This window comes from Castor canadensis, chromosome 4, assembly GCF_047511655.1.
Source record: "Castor canadensis chromosome 4, mCasCan1.hap1v2, whole genome shotgun sequence".
In the NCBI taxonomy this organism is placed as follows: Eukaryota; Metazoa; Chordata; class Mammalia; order Rodentia; family Castoridae; genus Castor; species Castor canadensis.
Window position 1 is genome coordinate 69,425,662 of NC_133389.1, and position 19,536 is coordinate 69,445,197.

The 19,536-nt window shown below is 41.7% G+C and overlaps 1 non-coding gene across 1 annotated transcript; it reads right to left on the bottom strand.

Moving 5' to 3' along the window:
• Positions 1–312: 312 nt before the first annotated feature.
• Positions 313–383, bottom strand: Trnag-ccc (transfer RNA glycine (anticodon CCC)). Its single transcript has one exon. It is a non-coding gene; the product is annotated as a tRNA-Gly (tRNA).
• Between the last annotated feature and the right edge of the window lie 19,153 nt (positions 384–19,536).

Consider the following 19,536-nt stretch of genomic DNA (forward strand, 5'->3'; position numbering starts at 1 on the left):
TCCCAGTGGCTTGTACAACGTCCAGGAAGTGAATTCTTGAATACAGGAATCTGATTTACAGGCATCTGCCAGAGGAAGAAAAAGCCATCATTGGTTTTCTAGTCTAATATGCAAAAGAGCAGAGAGGAGACAGATTCACCAAGTGTGCTCTTCCAGACACTCCTGAAGAGTAGTTGTCATGGAAACAACCTTGGGATCAAGTATGTATATTGCATTTATTTTCTCTCTGGTGGCTTTTCCTAGAAGTCAGAAAGTGGAAAGGACCTGATTTGCCTGATAACTCAAAAGCAGTGGTGGGGGGAAAAGCAAGCCTGCCCTGGCCAGGAATTGAACCTGGGTCTCCCACGTGGGAGGCGAGAATTCTACTACTGAACCACCAATGCCTTACTGGTACCCTTGTTTTAGGATGTATTTGGAAAAGGAATAGAACCACTCACTGGTCAAAGACTAAAACAAAAGTTTCGTCCATATTTCCCTAGACTTTAAAGCTGTGGCTTTGAAGAGAACCGTCTCACTTGAACCAGCCAAATTCTATTTCTGCTGTTCCTCTGTTGTTGGTTTGCTTGCTGTTCCTACTGTTTTCTTTTGTATTTTCCTTTCTGAGGATCACATTCACTGCCTTGAACAAGATTTCACTCCAAGAATTCTTCTTCTACCCCATCAGTGCAGTTCAGGGATGAGCTCTGCGATGGGGAAGCCCTGTGATGGGGCAAGAATCCCAGATAGCAGTGGACGCTTTACTGTGCCATGTTGGTGGGGTCACTGGAACCATTCCCTGGGCAACAGCGAGTAGAGAACAGGAAGAGTGAGGCGAGGGCCGGCTTCTGAAGCAGACGAAGGGCAGCTCAGGTCAAGTCCGTAGGGCGCCCTCAGGACCCATTGCATGGGTTTCCAATGTGCCAAGCACACTGGGCACCGCCCACCTCTTCAGGTAATCCAAGGCTTTGCCACTCAGTGGGCGCCCTGGGAGGCCAGCAGGCTCTGGGGGAGTGGCATGCAGTGACTGACCCTCCCTGTACATCCTGAGCAGAAACAGACCTTGAGACTCTGTGGCGCAATTGGTTAGAGCTATTGGCTGTTAACAAAATGGTTAGTGGTTCAAGCCCATTCAGGGACACACGGTATAACTTTCAATCCTTCCTGCCCATATTGTGAAAATGTCTTCTAGCTCATTCAACTTTCCTTTTTCTTGGTCTTTTGACTATGGAGAGCAGGATAGCATTGGATCCCTTTAACTCGACATGTCTTGACATTCCTGGATTGCAGATTCCATCAGCACTAACCCTGAGATAGATGAGGGAAAAGAAAATCCAGGGAACGCCCCACCTGGCCTTCTTTGGTCTCAAGGCTGCGATCTTTCTGCTTTCTTTTTTTCAACAATCGGAGTCCCTTCCTATTTGCTTTATGTGCATTGCCCTGAACAAAAAGTACACCCATTTCATCTTGTCAACGTAGGCCATTTATTTCCTTTTCTTTTTCTTATTCCTCCACTTAGAATGCTCATGGGAAATCGCAGTGCTCAGAGCACACTTCCTTGTTTTGTTATCAAGCTTAGTGGAACAGGTTTTGCTTTTGTTTCTGTGGTGATTTTTTTGTATACCTTTTTTTTTGTAGCCTTTCTTTATGAAGCAGTGGAAATTTCTTTCTCTTCCCCTTTTCTGAGTTTTATCACGAATGGGCACTGAATTGTGTCAACGCTTTTTCTTCATCAATAGACTATTTCATGTCATTATCTTTCTGGAGACTGTTTTCAAATTTTGAAAACACCCTTGCATCCTGAGATAACACCCAATTGTTCATAGTTTACATTTCCTTTCATAGGTTGCTGAAATCTATTTGCTAACATTTGCTTATGATTTTTTTCACCAATATTCATGAAAGCTATTTTGTCTGTAGTTTTATTATTTATTCTATTTTTTTGCCTGGTTTTGGAATCATGGCAATCATAGCTTCAGAGAAACAGCTAGAAAGTGCTCTCACCTCCCCAATTTTCTGGAAGCCATTGTAGAATCAGTATAAATTCTTCCTTCAATTGTTGCAGAATTTCTCCAGCGAAAACAGAGCTGGAAGTTATTTTCACGGATTTGTTTTTTAAAAAGCACTCCAACTTAGCTTCTTGTTGTAAGATCAAAAGGTCTGCTTTGTAAAAGCTGAGATGTGATTTTTTTTTTCTACCTAGAAGCAACTGGTCCAGTTCATCTGGATTGTCGAATTTATGTGTATATTGCTATTTGTACTTTTCTTTATTATCTTCTTGATATTGGGAAGACTGCCAGGACTGTAGACTCTGTTTCATTTCTGGTTCCTGCAATTTGTGTCTTCTGTTCTTTGTTTTCCAAGTCTTTGGAGTTTTTGCTTCTTTGGTTTTCTCTAATGTTTTTCTGTTTTCACGACAATGATTGCTGCTCTTAGCTTGATTATTTTCCTCCATCTGGTTTTTGTTTGTTTGTTCATTTGCTGTACTGGGTCTTGTACTCAGGGCCTGTATCTTGAGTCACTCCACCAGTGCTTTTTGTGATGAATTTTTTTTGGGATAGAGCCTGGCGAACTATTTGGTTTCTTTTCTTTGCCCGTTTCTTGCTTTTTTGAGGTCGGAGCTTCACTGAGACTCTTGTTTTCTAATGCAAGCCTAAATAGGCTTGAATTCCCATCAGCACTGCTCTTGTTGCTTCTCACAATGTGTTCAGTAGTTTATTTTCATCACACCCTTAAAAACAGAAATGTGGGATCATCACCTTTGCTATAGTACTGTCCAAAATCAAGGACGGATTAAACTCTCAGGCTTCAACTGAGTTTAACAGAGTAATCAAGAGCAACAGGATGTTGAGACACCAACTTGCCAGGAAACCAGGAGTTACTGAGAAGGAGGAGCTCCTGAAAGCACAACCAGACCTGTTAAGTGGGTGTGTGTTGTGGGGTAGTGGAGGCAGGGAGGTGCTACGGTCCTGTGTGGACTGGGGGTGACATCATTTATCCAACACCCAGACACTGATTGCCTACACCTGGACAAAGGCCTTGGGGTTGTGTTCTGCAACCCATGGGCACGGCACCCACACTCCTGCTCTGCATGGTCCCTGGTGGAGTAGCACAGCATACACATGCGCTGGGTGATAGAGCTGGAGCCCTGTAAGGGACAGGGACCCCAAGCAGAACAGGTGCCTGGTGACAGAACCAGAGCTGGGGCCCCTCCAGAGTGGCGTTTTTTGAGTCTGCGGGCAGTGGGCACTTCCCCAGGCTCAGCCACTGCAGAAGCAGCTCCAAATGCGGTCGCATTCTAGTAATGGAGTAATAGTGTCACATTCTAATATTTGAGATGGTTGGGGATGAAGAGGAGCCCCAAAGTGGGTCACTGTCAGCTGAGTACTACAAGCCAGTTTGCAGATGGAGAAACAAGAGGGAGGACTCCGCTCCTGGCTGGTGACTACCTTTCCAACCCAGAACCCAAGGTCGGAGAAAGCAGACTTGCCTCTGGCACAGGGTGCTGCAGCCAGACTAGAAATGAACCCAAAGAATGGTCCAGACTAGGTCGGGTGGGAGGGAGATGTGACCAGCCAGCCAGTGGCTGTCACTAGACAGGGTTCCCCAGGCAGAACCAGGTATTGATCTCATTGCCTGCAGTCTTTTTGGTTCTAAAGTGACCAAAGAAAGATCACACAGCTCCCTGGTTGTAGCTAGGATTCAGTATTTTCACTGGCATGGTTCTCCTCAGAGCCAGTGACTTTTTGACTGTTCCTGGGAAAACAAGGGAAGGCTCTGTCCTCTCAAGGACACCCCTCTTGTGCTGGTAGAGTGGTTCAAGTGCTAGAGTGCTTGCCACTGAGTTCAAACTGCAGTACTACAGAAAAAAAAGAAAAAAGAAAAAGGACACACACATCCCTTGTCTCTTCTGTCACACTGAGATCGAAGTTTCAGTTGGGCATTTATTTGACCTTACCTGAAGATCCAGGCCAGGCCCACCAGTTCTGCTCTGAAGCTGATATCCTGCCAGCACAAGCTGTCCTCTTAACTCCTCCTGGTTGCTTTGGTGCCTGTCTAGTGGTGTCTTGGGTCAGTCTGAGCTCTGGAGCTACCAGGGAAGTGAAACCTTTTGGGGTGAAGTGCTGCTGTCCCCTTGCTTTTGCCTGGTTCCTTGTGCCTTGCAGGGTGAAATTTAGGGGGAAATTCTCAACAGCTTTCCAGAATTGTCTGGATAGGTGATGTCTAGGAAGTGGATGCCCTGTTTTAGTAGCTCTTAGAACTTGTCTTGCGCTGGCCCTGACCTGATACCCACTCCAAGTCAGAGTTCAGTCACACAGAGGGATCCTGATTTGGGGGTGCATCTTCAAATATTCCTCTCCCCAAGTTCAGTTTCCAGGATCCCCAGAGGCATCCAAGGTTGCTATTGATGGTATATTTTAAAAAAATCTTTGTGTTTCCTTTCTTGCTGAATCAAGTGCCCGTGGAGGGAAAAAGGCTTAGCTGTAAATTAAATGTATGGTGTCAGTGGTAGGTAGAAGGAAAAAAAAAACAGATTGGTAATGAGGATGAATGTTGAATGCTCTAACATTTTAAGGAATTTGAATACTTTACATGGAATGATCTGGAAAATTCTAATGTCATGCATGTCCTATTCCAAACAAAAAAATCCCCTTGTGTATTCTAAATATTTTGGTAGGGCTAGGAACACACTGTACACCTTGAGCCAATCCAACAGCCTTTTTGTATTTGGGTTTTTTTCTTTTCTATTTTCAGTACTGGAGTTTGAACTCAGAGACTACACCTTGAGCCACTCCACCACTACTTGTGTGTGTGTGTGTGTGTGTGTGTGTGTGTGTGAGAGAGATGATTTTTTTCCCAAGACAGGGTCTCTCTTTCCTGAGTACCTAGGATTACAGGAGCAAGCTGGCCACTGTGTTCCTGGTGGGTTATAAAAGGAAACAGACCCCCATAGTACATGGAGCTGGCATGCCATCCAGGGAACTCCTGCACCTGCTGCCTCTGGAAACCCAGAAGTGTGTGCCTGGCTTGTGGGAGTGCAGTCTTCTGCTCTGGCTTTGGTGGGGAGATCTCTGTTGTGTCTTTGCAGTAAACTTGAATGTTGTCTTATTTTTCTTTAAGTGTATTAAATATGTAATTCCAAAGACTGGTAGCCTTAATAGTTTCTGATGATAAACTGTCTGTTGACCTTATTGGTGAGTTTTGGAAATTTAATCGTTGATCCCTTCCTGACCATTGTCACTTTGCCTTTCAGCATTTCGATTATAAATATGTCTCTGGGAGGGACTGCTATTTTTTCCTATTGACGACTTTACTGGGTATGCCTTTCTTCACATTCTGGGGAGTATTAACAATTCTTTCTTCTGTATGCACATTTTCCTCTTCTTTATAGATTGTGATGATGGTGTTTAACATCAAGGGCCTGTCACTGACAAAGAGTAGAGCAGTCTTCAACATGTTTATAGTACAGAAATGATTTCTGAGTGCCAGGACATTGGTAGTTACCAAGTTTGTTATGGCCAAGAGATAAACCTAGCTACTCAGGAGGCAGTGATCAGGAGGACTGCAGTTGGAAGCCAGCGGGGGCAAATATTTTCTTGAGACCCTATCTTGAAAAACCCTTCACAAAAATAGGGATGGTGGAGTGGCTCAAGGTGAAGGCCCTGAGTTCAGGACTCAATATAGCAAAAATAAAAAAGAGGAAAGAAAAGAGAAGTAACTCATCTTAATTGCTGGTTCATGACACAGTCAGTTCATGATACCATGCTTGTCAGAATGGTGATGTCCAAGCAGAGAAAAGGTGGGCTTAGCATATAGAACATGCTAGGATAATGGCAGTTTTCACTAACTTGATCTGAGTACTGATACATGAATAATTTCCAGTAAGCATCAAACTTGGGGGACCCAGAATGAGGATGTGGCACTGCAACCATGACAAGTTCTTCAACAGGTTTCAACAGGTGTCATTTTTCCATCTTCATACACGAGTTTGCAATATTTCCACCATATTCACCCTCTTACTCCTTAGATTCTCCTCCCTCCCACTGGTATCAACCCCCAGACAGGACTTGTTTTTACCTTCCTGTCCCCCATTTTTGGGAAAAAAGAGAGATGTTTTGTTTGTTTAAGGTATCTATGGAGTGTCATTATGACATTTCCATGTATTTATGTGTTTTATCCTGAATTGGTTCATCACCTTCATTTTTCTACTTTCTACCTTAGTCTTCTTCTTTGGGTGTGTTCAACAGGTTTAAAAATTCTATATTCATTCTTGTATAGAAAGGACACTACCCATATTCACCTTCTTTACTTCTTTTTTTCCTCTCCCCCTCCCTTTTGTGCCCTCCCCTTAGTGTGACCTGTTTTTCTTTCCTGTCCTTCATTGTTCAGGTGTCTGTTATTTGGTTAGTGGTTTTGTTGTTTTTTATTTGTTGGTTTGCTTTTTAATTGAGAAGGGATTGTAACCGATATCTCTGGCTGTGCATTGATCCTCTGTCATGAATGGACCTGGAATGGGGGTGAGTGCTGATGAGTCGCAGTCCAACAGCTCCACCACAACTTCAAAAGCTTGGCCTGTGCTGCCAAGCAAAACCTGAGCCCTACCTGAAGCTTTTTGCCATTTTGTGATTTGTGATGTGGGCTGGGCTGCTTCTAGACCTTGAGATAGACAAAATTGAAGAGTAAGCTTGAGGTGGCAAAAAGACCTCCTTCCCTTTCTGGGACTGAAACCGAAGCCACAGCAGCAGTGAAAGTGCTGAATCCTAGCCATTAGAGCACCACAGAACTATGTACACTATCTTAGGTCAAGGAAGAAGACCATACTGAAAGAAAAGGGTTACCTTCATGCCAGGTGACCAGGAATGGAGCCAGGGCTGGTGGAGCCACTGTTGTGCTGGTCCTCACCTCCCACCTGACCCAGTTAGTGTGATGCTGTGGTTTCCTTTCCAGTCTGTCTTCAGCACCATGTGTACCAAAGCCCAGTGGTGTTCTCTGGGTCACAAAACTCCAGGTCAGGAAGGTGGCCAGGCTGCTCTCAGTGGACCAGGAACAGTATCCTCCTGCTTCCTGATCTGTGATCTGGTTCAAGGGACTTTGCTGACAGTGACTTGTGTCAGGTCTCTTCTTCCTCCAACCACCTCAATTATAGGAGCAGGACACTCTCCATCTATGTCTGTGACTCGAGCTCCAGGTGCAGACTTAGCGTCTTCAGTTTCTGTTTCCCTGCCTGCACAAACCAACCTGCCTGCTCACACCATGATATGTGGGAAGAAGCCCAATGGGCTGCAAAGGAAAGAAACTTTTGATTTTCTGATCCCTGACAGCTGTGAACTTGTAGAGATTTGGGCAATTGGAACTTGGGATCCAAAGGTGAACTAAGCCCTGCCCGCTGAGGTGCTCAGGTTCCCATTGTACTCAGCACACAAGCCAGGCTCCATCCTAGCTCCCAGTAGGGATGGGCAGATGGACAGAACTCCTGCTCATCTCTTGTGACTCTGACAGACCCTGGATTCTTCACTTTGGCCTCCTCTGTCCAGCACTCCTCTTCTCCTCCCTCTCCTTCTCTTCTTTCCATTCATGTTCTTTTATAAATTTATTTTCAAAGGAAACTGGCTGTCAGGAAATGAGCACCTTGCCACTCCTATATAGGAAGCTTGTAAGGCAAAAGTGCTAAGAGATGCACTAGGCAGGCAGACTATCTGCTTTTGAGGATTCACCCCAGAAAGTCCTGGGTTATGCCTGTGCAAATCTACTGCCTGCAACGCTGGACAAACAACTTTCATTTCCAGCTGCTTCTGCCAGCACAGCAGGACCCTGTTGGTGGAGATTGGGGAAAGACCAGGTGACTCCAGGTTTGAAAACCATCTCTCCAGAGAGGCTTCTGCAGTAGTGGGGTAGAGATGCTGGAGCCAGAAGACGACACCCAGTATGCAGGAGACTGGGAACCACAATTGAAAACCGGCCTCAGACAAATAGTTCACTGGACCCTATCTCGAAAATACCCAATGCAGCCAGGCGATGGTTGTTACTTGAGCCTGTGAGAATCTTAGCTACTCGGGAGGCAGAGATCAGAAGGATCACAGTTCAAAGCAGCCAGCCCAGGGAAATAGTTCACAAGATCCTATTTAAAAAGGAGGAAAAAAAAACCCTATCATACAAAAGGACTGGTGGAGTGCATCAAGGTGTTGGCCCTGAGTTCAAACCCCAGTACCAAACAAACAAAAAGCCCTGAATACAGAAATAAAAAAGCTGTTGGATTTGGCTCAAGGGATACAGCCAATTGTGCCAGAATGGAGTCGGCTTTCTCCAATGGGCCCTGGATGGGAAGTTGGCCACTCAGCTCTTATGGGCCAAGAACCGAGTCCTCCTTCTGCTTTCCAGACCTGCGAACTGGATTGAGAGACTTGGCTGACAGAGACCCACGTTAGGGCTCCTCTTCATTCCCAAACACCTCAATTATTAGAGCCTGACACATTCTATTATTCCAATGCAACTGAATTTGGAGCTGCTACTGCCAGCGGAACACCTGGGAAGCCCCCAGACTCAGAGACCACATTCCCCGAGGTTCCCTGGCTGGGTTTCCGCCACCCAGGGCCTGCTCTGCTTGGGGGCTTCACCTCTGGCAGGGCTCCAACTCAAGAACCTAGAACAAGCTTGCACAGTGTTGCTTCGCAGGGGTCCTCGCAGCTCAGGAAGCTGCAGCAGTAGCCAATCTGGGCGCAGAAGTGTGGGTGCCACACCCACGGGTTGGAATCTGCACCCCCAAGACCTTTGTCTGGTCATAGGCTATCAGTGCCTGGTCTCCTGATAAAGGACGTCTTCCCCAGACGCCCCCCTACCCCCCCCAAAGAAGTGGCGCTTTTTCCTTGAGAGACCCCTCCATTTAGTGCTTCCCAGTATCCTGGCAAGTCAGCTGTCTCACTCACATTTATTATGTTAAATTCAGCTGAAGCCAGAGAATTTAATCTTGCCTTGGTCTTGGACAGTACCATAGCAAAGATGATGATCCAGCATTTTTGTTTTTAAGGGTGGGATGAAAATATGCCATTGATCATGTGAGAAGCAACGAGTGCAGTGCTGAAGGAATTCAAGGCTCTCTAGGCTCGCATTAGAAAACAGAAAAGGATCTCAGCCAAAATCTGATCTCAAAAAGAGTGAAATGGGTGTGGAATAGAAACTAGAAACATACAGAAGGGGGGGGGATAATTAAAAACAGAAATCCAAGGTCATGAAAACAGAAAAACATTAGAGAAAACCAAAGAAGCAAAAACTTCAAAGGGTTGGAGAACAAGAAGAAAAGAATTCACAAATTGCAGGAATCAGAAATGAAACAGAATCTGCAATCCCAGCAGTCTTCTCAGTATCAAGAAGATAATAAGGGAAAGTACAAATAACTATACACACATAAGTTTGACAATCCAGATGAATTGGACCAGTTGCTTCTAAGTAGAAAAAACCACATCTCACCCACTGCAAAGCAGATCTTTTGCTCTTTTAATCTTACAACTGGTAAGGAAATTGGACTCCTTTTTAAAAATCCATGAAAACAATCTCCAGATCCAGCTGGTTTCACTAGAGAATTCTGCCACTGTTTAAGGAAGAATTTGTACTGATTTTACACTCTCTTCCAGAAAATTGGGAGAAGTGAACACTTTCCAACTGTTTCTCTGAAGCAATGATTGCCATGATTCCAAAACCTGGCAACAAAAATAGAATAAATAATAAAGACAACTACAGACAAAATATCCTTCCTGAGTATAGAGGTGAAAAAAATCATAAGAAATGTTAGCAAAGAGATTTCAGCAATGTATAAAGTATTCTCTCAGGATTCAAGGTGTCTTCAATTTTGAAAACAGTCTTCAGAAAGATAATGACACGAATTATTCTCTTGATCAAGAAAAAGCATTGACAAAATTCTGTGCCAATATGTGGCAAAACTACTCAGAAAAAGAGGAAGAGGAAGGAATTTCCACTACTTGATAAAGAATAGCTACTAAAAATTCTTAATAGTAAACAAAAAATTTCCAAAATAAACAAAAGCAACATGCCTTTCACTAAGCTTGATAACAAAACAAGGAAGTACACTCTGACCACTGGGATTTCCCATGAGCATTATAAATGGAGGGATAAGACAGACAAAGGGAAACAAATGCCCTACATTGACAAGATGAGATGAGTGTACTTTTCCCTATTCTTCTTGTCCAGGGCAGCACATATAAAGAAACAAGAAGGGACTCTGAATGTTGGAAAAAAGAAAGCAGAAAGATTGCAGCCTATAGACCCAAAGAAGGTCAGGTGGTGTTTTCCCTGGATTTTCTTCTCCCTCATCTATCTCAGGGTTAGTGCTGATGGCATTTGAAATCAAGGAATGTTCAGAAATGCCAATTTCTCTCTAGTGATCCTGCTCTTTATTGCAGAAAGACCAAGGAAAAGGAGTACTGAAAGAGCTAGAAGACATTTTCACAATGTAGGCAGAAAGGATTAAAATCTGCACCAAATGTCCCTGGGAGGGCTTTAAACACCAAACTTAAGTTAATAACTGGAAAGTGCTAACCGATTGCACCACAGAGACTCAAGCACCACTGAAAATTTGATCAAACTATTTTGTTTTTATGACATATTTCAATTTTAGGTGTTGACAAGTGAGTGGTTTGATGCCTTTTCCAAATACATTCTAAATGGAGATTTCAGGGGTGGCGCATTTAGTGGTTCAGTGGTAGAACTCTTTCTTCCCATGTGGGAGACCCAGTTGGATTTCCTGTGAATGAAGGTTTGTTTTTCCACACCACTCTAAGAGGGGTTCTTTTGAGTGCCCAGACAAATCAGGCCTTTTCCATATTCTGACCTCTAGGAAAGACCTCCAGAGTGAAAATAAATAGAATATGCACACACACCTCAAGCTTGATTCCCCAGTGCAAGACATTTAAGAGTGTTTGAAAGAGCATACTTGATGAGTCTGGTTCCTCTCTGCTCTTTTGCATAGTGGGCTAGAAAACCAGTGGGGCTTTTCTTTCCTTCTGGTGGATGCCTGGAAACCAGACTCCTGTGTTCAAGAATTTAATTCCTGAACCTTGTACAGGCCACTGGGCTACTCTGTCTATGGAAAATAGAACAAGGAAGGAAATTTCCTAAGGAAGAGGAGATGTGAGTAGTGGATGGGTTTGACCATAAATGTTCCAGGAGGATCAAAACTGTAATGACAAAAGACAGAACAGGCAAGAACTGAAAACAATTTAGCAATTGACAGGCCTATTTGCTGATTTAAAAAAATGTTTATTTGAAAAATTTTTATAGCCGGGCATGGGTGATTCACATCACACCTGTAAGCCTAGCAACTCAGGAGGTAGAGATCAGGAGGATCACAGCACAAAGGCAGCTTGGGCATAAGTCCCATTTACAACACCAAATTAGGCAGCCATAACAGCCACTTGAGCTTTAAAACAGCCAGCATTTTCCACGATCCCAAGTCTAAGAGTTAGTTCCTGAATGCCTGGTTTTACTTAGACCTGATGGAGTTAACCAATTTTGTTTAAAATAGCTTTTGCATATTTACAAAAAATAACACATATAAGCAAGCATATTAATTTAGAATAACCTCAGACAGACCATTTAGCCACTGATTTTTTTAAAAATTTGTAAAATGGTAATTTTATTTTACTTGTTTAGTATGTAATAGTTTTACAGGAGGATACATTGTGATATTTACATATGTGTTTAAAATATGTCTTAGTTGGATTTACCCCCTCCATCATTCTCCCTGTTCCCCACTCCCTCCCTTCTTAGAACAATTTCAACAGGTTTCATTCTACTATTTTCTAATATTATATGGATACAAAACACATCCACCATATACTCCCTCTTTCCCCCTTTCCTTATGCTCACCCCCTTCCACTGGTAGCTACCACAGAAAGATTTAATTTTTGTTGGGGACCAGGCGTGACCCTGGACTGGGAATAATGAAGTTCGCACTGCCTCTCCATATAGGAGTTTGCACAGCCTCTCCATGTAGAGGTTTGCACAGTCTCTTCGACCATAATTTCCCCAGGGCCTGGTGTCTTGACCTTTGCTCTAACATCTCCTTGAAGGATACAACCTGCTGTATCTGCATACCAGCCCCTTGATGCAAAACTAGATAAAGTACCAGAACTATTAGGAGACTCCCTGATGCCAGACTAATCAATACCTTAGATAAGGTGTCCTGCATGCCTTGATGATTCCAGAACTGATGTGTTGTAATTAAGCTTCATTAGCCTTAGGATAATTAGCCCACCAAACCTCATCCCTTTCACTTTGCATCTAGAATTGTTAAAGCTTGATTTTTACCTGAGTCTTTTCCTTGTACTGACCTAATAAAATAAACAATCTGGCTCAGGTAGGCGCTCACGTTTCCCACCAGGAGCGTGTAGCCTTCCTGATGTCAGCATTCTGTTTTATGTTGTATTTCTGTATATTTGTGTGTGTGTGTGTGTCTTATTTCTTGTTCCCCATTGCTCTTAGTCAGGCTCAAGCAGCATATCCAGGCAGGCCAGGGCAAGTTTTCTCTCCTGCCCTACATTTTTAAAATTAAGTGTGTATTGATGATATTCCAAGGAAGTTTAGCCTTGCTACTTCAGGTCAGTATAGATCATGCATTTTTCAAATTAATTCTCTCCCCTCCATTACTCACTCACTGTCTATCACCATGCTCCCCTAACATTCAACAGCTTCCTCTACAGTGCATTATATTATATTCATATATAGCTGGGTTGTTCCAATATTTTTCATTCTTTAATGTTTTCTTTATCTCTCCCACCTCCTGCAGCCCCTAAAGACAGACTCAGTAATACAATTTTGTTCTCTTTGTCACTATATATATGATCATGTATACTTCTCTATATACATTTAACTTATAGAGCTAGCTTCCAAATATGAGAGAAAACATGACCTGTGATCTTTTTTTCTTGAGCTTGCCTTCAGTCATAGATTAATTGCAAACCTCCCTAGGGAGTAAAAAGATGGTTTATAGTCCCCATGACTGCCCTCCTGATGCCATTATGGCAGCAAAGATAGTCCTTGTGCAGTTGGGCTGCTGCGGGAGGCATGATGGCACCTACCACATGGCAGCATTTCTCGACACCCTCCTGAGGTGTCTGTGACCTTGAGGTTTTTACAAAGTGCTTTCAGACAGAATACTAAGCTATGTTGCATACAACATCCAAACACAGAACAGATAGCAAATGGGACATATATCTCTTGTATTGGGCCCTCAGAGGCCAAAAGTGGTGGAACCAAAAACTAAGGGTCTCTCCCCAAGTACAGAGACTTGTTCTAGTTCCTGATAGGCTGGGAAGAGAGAGAAGACAAATGGAAAACTCCTGAACCTACCTGGACTTCAATCAACAGTGCAAAAGGAAAACAGTCTGGGGAGTAAAAGGCAGAGGGTGGAACAGCAAAGTCAGCCTGGGAGATTTCCAGAGGAAAGAAATAAGGAGGGAGATTTAATTCCTCAGGAAGGAGAGTCAGAACAGGGTCTACTGAACCTATGTCCCTGGAATTCCTGATCCTAGGAGGGGACATGAAAGAAGAAGGTCTGTTTTAGGTCTTTTTTTTTTTAATCCCCCTTACTAATTTCCAAAGAGGCTGCCCTAGTTTGCATTTCCACCAACAGTGTGTATGGGTTCCTTTTCCCCCTATATACTCACTAGCATTTCTTGGTGCTTGTTTTCTTGCTGTTTGCCACTCTGACTGGGGTGAAATGGAATTTCATTGTAGTTTTCATTTGCATATCCTTCATGGCTAAAGATGTTGAACATTTCTGCCTTTTTAATTACTTATTTCTACTTCCCCTGAAAACTGTGTGTTCAGATCATTTGACCATTTATTAAGTAGATTACTTGCTCTTTAAATTTTTTTGATATCTTTGTATGTTCCAGATAGTAATCTTTTATGTGTTGAATAGCCAGCAAGGCTTTTCTCCTATTCTATGAGATGTCTCTTGATTCTGCTAATTGTTTCCTTGATGCACATAGGCTTTTAAAAAATTTTTTATATTTTTATTATTCACATGTGCATACAATGCTTGGGTAATTTCTCCCCACTGCCCCCACTCCCTCCCTTACCACCCATTCTGCCCCTTCCCTCTCCCCCCACCCCCTCCATACCCAGCAGAAACTACTTTGCCCTTATCTCTAATTTTGCTGAAGAGAGACTATAAGCAATAATAGGAAGGAACAAGGGTTTTTGCTAGTTGAGATAAGGATAGCTATACAGGTAGTTGACTCACATTAATTTCCTGTGCATGTGTGTTACCTTCTAGGTTAATTCTTTTTGATCTGACCTTTTCTCTAGCTCGTGGTCCCCTTCTCCTATTGGCCTCAGTTGCTTTAAGATATCTGCTTTAGTTTCTCTGCGTTAAGGGCAACAAATCCTAGCTAATTTTTCAGGTGTCTTACCTATCCTCATATCTCCCTTGTGTGCACTCGTTTTTATCTTGTTTTCAAAGTTCAATCCCCTTGTTGTGTTTGCCCTTGATCTAATGTCTGCATATGAGGGAGAACATATAATTTTTGGTCTAACAAAAGATGTGAATGAACTCTACAAGGAAAAGTATAAACTCCTGAAGAAAGAGATTGAGGAAGACTATAGAAAGTGGAGAGATCTCCCATGTTCATAGATTGGTAAAATCAACATAGTAAAAATGTCTATACTCCCAAAAGTAATCTGCATGTTTAATGCAATGCACATAGGCTTTTTAAGTTACTTCAACCTCATTTTTCTATTCTTGCTCTTATTTCCTGGGCAATTGAAGTTCCATTGAGAAAATAACAGCCTATGCTTACATCTTCCAGAATTTTTCCTAAGTTTTCCTGTATTAATTTGAAGGATTCAAATATTATATTAAGACCTTTAATCTGGTTTGAATGAGTTTTGTATAGGTTGAGTGATCACTGTAGAGTTTCAGCCTTCTGCATGTAGATATCCAGTCTTTCCAGTGCCATTTGTTGAAGAAGCTATCTTTTCTGAATTGTATGTTCTTGGTTCTTTTGTCAAAAATCATATGGCTCTTTGCTCAATATGTTTATTTCTGTGTCTCCTATTCTTTTCCATTGATCTTTGTTACTGCTGTATTGTTACTGTTTTTGTTACTATGTCTCCGGAGTATAATTTGAAGTCTAGTATTATGATACCTCCAGCATGGCTCTTTGTGTTTTTGCCGTTGAGGGTCTTTTATGTTTTCATATGTGTTTTAAGATTAATTTTACTTTTCTGCAGAGATTGACATAGGGATTTTGATCAGAATTGCATTGAAGGTGTAGATTGCTTTTAGTAGTACAGCCATTTTCACAGTGTTAATTCTGCCAATCAATAAACATGCAAGGTCTTTCCATCTTCTAGTGTCTTCTTCAATTTCTTTCAGCAAAGTTTTTTTTGTTTTCATTGAACAGAACTTTCACTTCCTTAGTTAAGTTTATTTGTTCATGTGTTTTGAATTATGCTATCTGTGGCTTAGGGCAATTTGGTAAATCATGCCTTCTGTGAGCAAAGATGAAGCAATTACTTTTCCTCCCTCTTATTTCCAGGATTTGGAAACAATTTGTGACTATTCTTATTTTCTTGGCAATATAGTTGTTTCCATAAATTCAACAGCAATCTGTTCTCTTTGTAACAAGACTTTCACTAGAATGTCATATTTGTAAATATTTATCTAATCAGATATGACTAGAGAGCTCTAAAGAATGAAGGCTGACATTACAAAGCCTCAAATCTCATTAAAACTTGAGATGGTATATGGCTTTAAGGGTTCCCCTGTCTTCAGAAAGGAAGGCCTGGCAATCTTAGAAATAGTTTGAGGACCTTGAAGAAAATGGAATTCTCCCAAGTCTTAGGTGTTGTGGGCAAATTTGGATGGCAACTCCTTGTTATGGCTTCTTGCAAGGAGAAGATTCTGAAAGCCTAATCTGGGATTGTTCTTTAGAAGTTCCAACACAGCAGAGTGTAGTGGGAATTTGTGTGTTCAACATCCCAGCACCTATGTGATTTACGCAAGAGGATCATGAGTTTGAGGATAGCCTGTGCTACATAGAGCAACCCTATCTGGAAAGAAAAATGAACAGAAAAAGGAAAGTAAAACATTCTGAGGAAGAACACATTGAAGACCCTGTCTGTCGAAGAAATACAACAATCAAACCAAACAAACTCCAACAAAGCTGACTTAACAACAACAACAAAATGCCTACATAATCCATCACTCTACTTGCTGCACTTATTTAGATAATTTGGACGAGTGTGGAAACTACCCTTATTTTGCAAAAAGAAAAATAAATCACTAGGTATTTTTGTGGTTATCTCTCATAAAAGTGGGGACAACTTTACAGGAAAAAATAATTGCATTTTAGTAGAAGATGAAGGTACACCTAAGTAAATATCAGATTCTACTCCTGTTCTTGGTCTGTAAAAGTTGGATAGCTACATCTGCCCTGTTCCTTAAGTCTTAAGTTGGAGCTCAATAAGTTGATGGAAAGTTAGAGGTGAACCTTTGGGTCTAAAATATGGGACACTCTAGGAGTTGATCATAGGACTCTTCTCAATTAACTGCCCTAGGCCTCAGAGACTGAGTTGAATGCTCTTCCTAGTCATCAGCCTGTGTTTTCTTTATTTTAGTTGTTTTGGTTTGTAGGGATCTTGGCAAAGGGGCATACTCTAGTCTTGGGCTGTATTTCTCTTGAATAATCATTACAGTCACCCAGTGTGCTGCATTCTCACAAGGGCTTTGAATGTGTGGCCCTTGTATCTAAGGTCAGTAAGGGTATGCCAGATGGTCTCTGTGATTAGAATAACAAACAAGCTGAACTGCAAAAGAAGTTCTCTCAATGAACATAAAGTGGTGGTTCGTGAGTTCCTTGCTGAGTCAAGTAAAGCAGCCATGATAGCTAAAGACAGTGGTGATTATACCCAAATTTTGGTCAATCTTGCAAAAAGATTTTTTTATAGGGGCAAATAGAGTACTGGTGTGTGACTTAAGTGGTAGAGCACATTCATAGCAAGTGGGAGACCCTGAGTTTAAACTTCAGTACTTCTCCACCACCCCTCATCCCAGTGCTTTTTCATGGAGATGCTGTTAGGCTGAGAAAGCCTAGAGCTTTGGTTCTCACATCAGTAGACCAAAGCCCAATGGAAACAGTGAGCAGAACTAGAGCCTTTAGCAGTCAGAAAGCAAGTGATCTCTAACTGGGTACTTTACACTCTAACCAATCACAGGTAATTTCTGTGCTTGGAATACTTTATAACCATTTCCTCTCCTGCACCTCCCAGCAGAGTGCTAACCTACTTGCACTCTGTCTCATTTATGAACCACTGACTGCCAAAGGAAGCTCTTTAAATTTGAATGTGTCCAGGCTTATCTTTGCATAATTCAAGGCTACTTGCAGAAGTTTCCTGGGGTATGCAGATTATTATTTTGAGATATAATATTGATTGTTTTTGTGACAGGGTCTCTATATAACCCAGTCTGACTTCCATTGCATCATCCCCCTGTATCCACCTTCCAAGTGCTGGGATTCCAGGCATGCACCACTACAAGTGGCAAATACTGACTTTCATCTATTATACATGTAAGGGCTAGTGTGGGGGGGTCATTCTGTGTCTATGAATGTTGTCTCTATTCTAAGATAACTTGAATAAACATTCTCTATGGCCCAGCAGTGGCTCTTCTTGATCAACTCCACATATTGCTCAGGATTTTTAAGCATTTTTTTCACCATGAAATATAGAGAAATTGGAATGGTATCAGCTTGGCCAATTCTCAGACAACATAGTGTGTCTAAGTGTCAGAGCCCTGCATCTGGCTCTGGCCAACACACCTACATGTTGAGTCACAGAAGGTAAACATGGTGTTCTTTGTTTTATGTAAACTTTAAATGTTGAGATATGTTTAGAGAAACTACAGGCCTTAGGGGCAAGTTTGCAGGAAAAGCTGAAAAGTCAGTCAAGTCTCTTGTCCTTGGGACTTTGCCCACAACATCCTAAAAGGCACTGAACTATTATTGTCCTGTGCCTTACCTGTAAGTGCCAAAGAAAATTCCTCAAGAATCTATGTGTACAAACGTCTTCGCTATATTTACTTCTGAAAAGCCCTTTGTTACTGAATATGCCTTTCTGCCCTGCTGAGAAGCAAACTGATGTTAAGGTCCAATGATTCGCTTAATAAAATATGACAGCAACTGACATTTGGGACTGCTCTCCTCTGGAGACAGTACTTTGGGTCGCTCAGTATTAAACTGGTGTCTCATTACTTTGTCGTCTGCATGCGAGGCAAGTGGTGCCCAGAGTGAGGAGCTACAACAGTGCTCAGGGAAGTCTGCTTCCTCAAGTCCAGGAAAGGGAAAGGACTTCCTCTCATCCAGTTAGGAACAACAGGCACTAGACATTTCATACTTGACCTATCCTAATGCTTTGCCCTTTCACTTTCTTTCCCTTTCACTCTGATGCTTCATTCTTTCACTTTCATTATAGGCCCTTCACTTTCTTACTCACAGACAGTACACAAAGAGCAATAGTGTGTACTTTTATATTCAGCAGGATACAAGGTGTCAGAAAGATCTTACTGATTTTATTAATACATTTTATCTTCACTGCCCAGCATTTCCCAAAGACACAGTTAAAATGACTCTCCACAATCCAGAATAATCATGAAGAAATGTTATATGTAGGTGTATGCTCCTAGAATGTTCAAAGGTCCAGGGTCAATGCAAAATACTGTAAACATCTATCAATTACAACCAAATCTTACTTTTATGACAGCATAAGATTGGACTAGAGTCAGCTGGCTGATAACACCTATCTAAGGGAAAGAACATAGAATTGTGAGGAAGTTACTGACATCATACTGATTGAAAAGTCAAGGTTGTCACAAGTTCCCTGTGCCATAAATTGCCAAAATATCAACTGTTTTACAAACTTGGAAACACAAATTTTAAAAGAAAACTCATCTCAAAATACATTACACTACTTAGGAAGCACATATTGATATTAAATAGAAAACAAATTAATTTTAAAGTTAGAAAAAATAACATTAACAACATTTGTCAGATAAGAACAAAAAAGTGACCATTACATATTTAGGGATAAATTAAATGAAATGGATTGATCAATAATGTAACATATACAAAAAAATCATAATATCAATATGCCACTACCTATATAAACTCTACTCTAACTTTCACAAGAAAGATCAAGTTGAACAACAGGAGCACAATAGAAAAGAACCCTTAGAGGGTTAAAAAATCACAGTTAAATATGTTGTCTTTCAGACTGTGTATACAGAGGCAATCAGAAAATCTTGAATATGGAGGATCTTCAAACCATAGGAAGAAAAGCCCAGCAAAGATGGACCTTAGTTCTACATGACAGTAGGGAACAAGACATTCATAGAAAGTTTGCTTGTAGACATAGGAATTCATAGAAAATCCTAGAAAGTAAATACTTATCTTTATCAGTAGAAAATGCATTGATATAGAAAGAGTAAGAAATGACAAATTTCAAAGTAGACTATGTGGTGGGAAAAGTAATTATCAGGGACTACAT